Source organism: Cuculus canorus, chromosome 3 (genome assembly GCF_017976375.1).
Source record: "Cuculus canorus isolate bCucCan1 chromosome 3, bCucCan1.pri, whole genome shotgun sequence".
Classification (NCBI taxonomy): domain Eukaryota; kingdom Metazoa; phylum Chordata; class Aves; order Cuculiformes; family Cuculidae; genus Cuculus; species Cuculus canorus.
Genome location: NC_071403.1, coordinates 73,436,499 through 73,442,498, shown reverse-complemented (window position 1 = coordinate 73,442,498; position 6,000 = coordinate 73,436,499).

Below are 6,000 nucleotides of genomic sequence, written 5' to 3'. Positions count from 1 at the left end.
TGGGGTTACTGTAAGCAAACATCACTCATGCAGGAATTAAGCTTTGGTGCAGGTATATTTTCTCTGGTGTCTACTTATTTCTACTGAAACTAGATAAGCCTGATAGAGAGAATTGTTTCCACTCTTATGTATAAATGGAGACTTTGAGGCTGTTTTTGCATAAGTAGAATTTGAAATCATAGAATCATATAATGGTGTGAGTCCACAGGGACTTTAAATCTCATCCAGTTCCTCCATGCCATGAGCTGGGACACCTCACACTGCATCAATTTGCTCAAAGCCCCATCCAACCTGGCCTTGAACATCTTCATGGATGGGGCATGCACGGCTTCTCTGGGCAACCTGTACCAGTGCCTCAACACCCACACTGTAAAGAATTTCTTCCTAAATCTCCCCTTTTCCAGCTTAAAACCACTCCCTCTCACGCTGTCACTGTACCTCCTCTTTGTCTTGAGCAGTGGTTACTATAATACTGTATTCAAAAGTTGTTGGTTACATATTTGTGAGAAAACTTGTGAGAGAATAAGGCCAAAATAATAGTGAGTTACTATTAACTCAGACATTACCCGAGTGCCTGTTTGAATGCAGTCCAGGTAAAAAGACATCCTCTTTGCCATTTGAGGCAGCCGATGGATGGTGATAGAGACGCTAGTGCAGTCCCCTGTGCCCTCCTGACCTGACAGTAATCTGTGTCCACAGGGCTGGGTGATAAAATGCACACTGAATTGTCATATTGCTGATTCCCTTGAGCTCTGCTAAACAAAGTTTGCAGATGAAATTATCACCTCATAAAAATCCTAAAGACACGGCCTTTTGTAGGCTTTTGAGGGAGAGGATGTTCCTGATGCAGCCTGGCCATGAGGTACACCTTCACCAGACAAGAGGGTTTTCTGGCAGTAATGAGGGGCTCTGAAAATTGTTTCCATCACACAAACTGGCAAGCTGTAGTGCTTTTGCACAAGAAAAGTTATTATAATCATTTATGCTTACAGATATTTTTAAAAGCAAAATGTCACCATTGTTTTTCCCCATCTTACAGATAAAGTCACAGTGGTGAGAGGTGAAAAGACTTGCTGCAGGGTCAGAGTCAAATCTGCTTCTCTTGAAGCCAAGGACTGCTCCAAAGCACATCAGTGAAGTGCTTCGTCTGCAGTCCTGTGTTTTGGGCAGAGTGAGAGTTTCACCGTTCCATTTTATATCTTAATTTATGTTTATGATTTCTGCAGGATTCACATGTCTTGGTCGTGTGGAAGCTTACTTTTTCCTGAGATGCTAAATGCCCTGCAGGTTTATCTGACAAAGGTGATGGGGCGGTGCATTGAAGCAGTGTTCCCAGTATGCACTAGCATTTGCCGGCAGCTTCAATTAAGTTCATCTAAACAAGTGCTCTACCAGATGGTAACTTGTAATTATTTTACATTATCACTGCTGAACTGCCCTGTTCTCGGGCCAGGCAACAAAATCTCCATCGTTTTTTTTTTTCTTTCTTTCTGGAAGTATGCAAAGACAGAATTTTGAGTACAGTGTTCGTGACACATGGGTGTACAGTGGAAAGTATTGTGGGTCATTTTTTCCTTTTTCTTGTCATTTTGTGGCATGGATTTTAAGTGATTTTCCCAGAAGTCATCTGGGAGGTCAGGATGGAAGGATGTGTAGGCTCGAGTGCTGCCCTTATTCCAAGTCTGTCTGTGTCACTATGACAGCGAGATAAAAGAAGAAAAACTGGCTCTAGTCTACATGTACTGATCTGAAAGCAAACTGTTTCCTGGGCTGCATCAAAAGAAGTGTGACTGATAGGTAAACGGAGGTGATTCTCCACCTCTACTCCGCTCTCGTGAGACCTCACCTCATCCCCTACATTCAGTTCTGGAGTCTTTAGCACATGATGTACATCTGTTGGAGTAAGTCCAGATGAGTTCACAAAGATGATGAGGGAGCTGGAGCACCTCCCATCTGAGGACAGGCTGAGAGAGGTAGACTTTTTCAGCCTGGAGAAGTGAAGGCTCCGGGGAGAGCATATAACAGGTTTCCAGTACTGAAAGGGGCTACAGCAAAGCTGGGGAGGCATTCTTTTTCAGAGAGAGCAGGAAAAGGATAAGGAGAAACAGTTTTAAGCTGAAAGACAGGAAATTTAGATGAGATCTTAGGAAGAAATATTTCCATGTGAGGATATGGAGGCACTGGCACAGGTTGCCCTGAGAAGACATGGCTGCCCCATCCCTGGAGGTGTTCAAGGCCAGGCTGGATAGGGCTTTGAGCAATCTGATCCAGTGGAAAGTGTCTCTGCCCTTGGCAGGGGGGTTGGAACTGCGTGAGACTTCAGGTCCCTTCCAACTCAAACCATTCTGTGACTCTATGAATTAAGAGTGTGTGTGGTATGTTGTTAGATTTGTTGCTTGTGGATTCAGCTTTGATTACAAAGAACAGTGTAGTAGGAACCAAGGATTGCATTGTGCTAAAAACAAGAAGTGAACTCTCCAGATACTGAGTTCAAGTACTTGGATAGAGTCAGAGGGGTAATGTTAAATATCTCCACAGTGAAGCTTTTTTGATTAATAATGGAGTAACACTAGTTTACACCAGCTGTGGACTTCTGCTCCAAAATTAACCAAAGTGCTGGTTCACTGCTGTTGGCCACACATCAAAAATGAAGTTGAAAAGGAAACAAATCAGTAGGAGAAAATACGGATAACAATAACACTCTGCAATTTGAAAAATACAGAAGTAGGAAAGTAATGAAAAGTGCAGTTCACAGCTCAGTAAATAGGACTGAAGAACTGCTGTGTAATTAATAAAATTCACAACGCATCAATCAAGTAAACAATCTGGTTTGGGGCATATTGAGAGCAGAGGGCCAAATTCTGTCCTCAGCTGCTTGTATGGCATTTTGTCTCCTAGGCAGAATTTACATTATAATCTAAAGCATGGATAACAACACAAAACAAGGGAAAGGATGTTTTAGTGGTAGCCAAAAATTACAGACATGAGGCAAATCTGCTAGTTTTAACAGAGCTTTTATTGAGAAGGTTGATCTTGCATAACAGCAGCAGAGCAAACTGCCAGTCTTTGAACCTAGCCTCTAATAAGATATCATTGTTAACCATTAGTCCTTATGAATACAGCATTGGTTTCCAGCCAGAGAACCATAAGCAGTTGATTGCCCAGACATAATGTTATTCTGCTAATACCATGTTGCAGCAGTATAGAGGGTATAGCAGTGTGATGAAGAGATGTAACTGCTTGGGAGGAAAATATGATATTGCTGATCTAACCTATAGGAAGCTTGAATGGGAAATAAATGTTTATCATTAATGAGATTTTTTTTGAGGAGACTAAGAAGATGTATGAATAAATGATCACCTAGGTTCATCTTACCCTACAAAATGCTAGAACATGATTGGGTCCTCTGAACAGAGGAAGAAATCATAGAATCATATAATCATCATAGAATCATATAATCACAGGACGGTTTGAGTTGTAAGGGACCTTAAAGCCCATTCAGTTCCAACTCCCCTGTCATGGGCAGGGACACTTTCCACTGGATCAGGTTGCTCGAAGCTTCACCTAACCTGGCCTTGAACAACTCCAAGGATGGGGCTTTCATGTCTTCTCTGAGCAACCTGGGCCAGTAACTCCCCACCCTCACAGGAAAACATTTCTTCCTAAGATCTCATCTAAATCTCCCCTCTTTCAGCTTGAAGCCATCTACCGCTCATCCTGTCCCTGCACCTCCTGATCAAGACCCCCTTACCAGCTTTCCTGCAACCCTTTTTCAGTACTGGAAATCTGTTCTATGGTCTCCTTGGAGCCTTTTCTTCTCTAGACTGAACGAGCTCAGCTATTCTCAGGAAAACTGGGTGAAGAAGCTGTTGGTGGGGTAGTATGAGATTGTTTTTCTAGGATCTGTGGTAAGATGAAAATTTTGCATACATGATGATAATTTCAGTAGTGGATGTGCTTAATGAAAAAGATGCAACTCAGCTACATGGAAATATATTTTTCATGAAACATCAGCAGTGCAATTATGAGTGTGGCATAGCTTTTGTTTTGAACTATCTAGGTGTTGGAAACAGTACAGGATACATTAATTTAGCATGTTATAACAATTTAGGTTCAGTACTAATGGTAACACAATTCTCAAAGGATATCAATGAGGTAAAATTTCAAGGAAGAAGTAAGGTCTTTTATTGGACCAATAAGAAACAAAGCCAACCAGAAGCTTATACAAGTTTGGAGGAAAACAAACAAATATCGTATTCGTGTCACTCTGAATGTGAATAACATTTGTGTCCCAGAAGATCTATTCCTCTCCTTCTCTTTGCTGACCTTGGTGGAGATCTCCCAGGCTGCTAATCCCAGGAAAAAGATGCCTGTATTTTGGAGGTGAGAGGAGAACCTCCCATATGAGGGAGAGACTGGGCTGAGAGAGCTGGGCTTGCTTAGCATAAAGAAGAGAAAGCTCCCAGGAGAACTTATAGCAGCCTTCCAGCTTTAAAGCAGTTTCTTTATCAGGAAGTGTAGGGGTAGGATGAGGGGTCATGGTTTTAAACTGATAAAAGGGGAGGTTTAAATGAGATCTTAGGAAAAAATGTTTTCCCATGAGGGTAATGAGGCACTGGAACAGGTTTCCCAGAAAGGGTGTGGATGCCCCATGCCTGGACGAGTTCAAGGCCAGGCTTGATAGAGCTTCAAACAACCTGATCCACTGGGAGTCATCCTTGCAGGGGGGGGTTTGGACTTGGATGAGATTTAAGGTCTCTTTCAAGCCAAACCATTTTGTGATTCTATAATTCTAGGGTGATCTGAGACTGCAATATGTGGAATCTGTGCCCATGCCAAGGAAAAACTTGAGGATTCCTGATTTAGCTACAGAGAAAAGTAAAGACTCCAGTGGCATATCTAGTCTACCCTTTGTCTAAATGTTTGCTTTAATGCACGTTTTAAAACATTTCTGTGGTAGACACTCCACAACATCTTTACCTGTAGCTTGCTCTAATGCTTATTTTGCATTGTAATTACAAAGTCCTATCTCATATCCTACCTCATTTTTTTTTTCCTTGCTAGCATTCTGTACTTTACAAATAAATGCAGAGAACAATAGATAGCCAGCATGTTTATAATGACTTTTCATAGTGAAGAAATTTAAGGAAGTTCTTCCTTATTCTTCTTTATCAGTTGCTTTATGAAACGCTTTGGGTTGGAACAGACCTTAACAATCATTTACTACTTTCACCTTGATCAGCCATGTTTTTATATCTTGTATTATTTTTGCTTTCCCTTGGGATCTTCCTTGTTTGTTTACCTCTTTCTTAAAGCATGGAGGAGAATGGGACAAAACACTTTAGTAAGGCTGTGTCTGCACCGAGATAAATCAAGTGGAATAACGACCAATCTTGTAGTCACAATGTACCCCAGACAGACAGTAGCCATTTTTGGAGCACATTTTTTGGAGCCCAAACTTAACCCAGCGTCTGCTACAGTCTTTGCCAGTTATTGCACATTTTGTATTTGTGCGTTCTTCCTTCATTCCTACATCCACATTGCATTCTTTCATCCTATTGATTTCAAACCATTTCTCCACCTGATCAGGATCATTACTGACTGTAAGTTTTTATCCAAGGTACTTTCAACCAGCCTGTTGTTGCCCACAGATTTTGTAGCTGGATTCTGTATTCCATCACGTAAGCCTTTAGTGAGGTGATCAAAGAGCAGCAGGCCTCAGCCAGAGCTTTAAAGAAATACTCTTCCAAAGTGATTGCAAACTGTCAATAATTTTGAATACAGGGAACAGTGCACCCACCATAGATGAATCTAGCGGCTCTATTTTCTTCCTTCACGTAGGTGAGTATCATGATATGCTGTCTCAAAAGCCTTACAAACAGTAATAATCCATCACATCTACAGTTTCTCCACACACTGCCAAGCCAGTTATCCTGTAAGAGAAGTTAATGAGTTAGGTCTGATGTAATCTGCTCTAGACAAATCTAACTTGTCCATTTC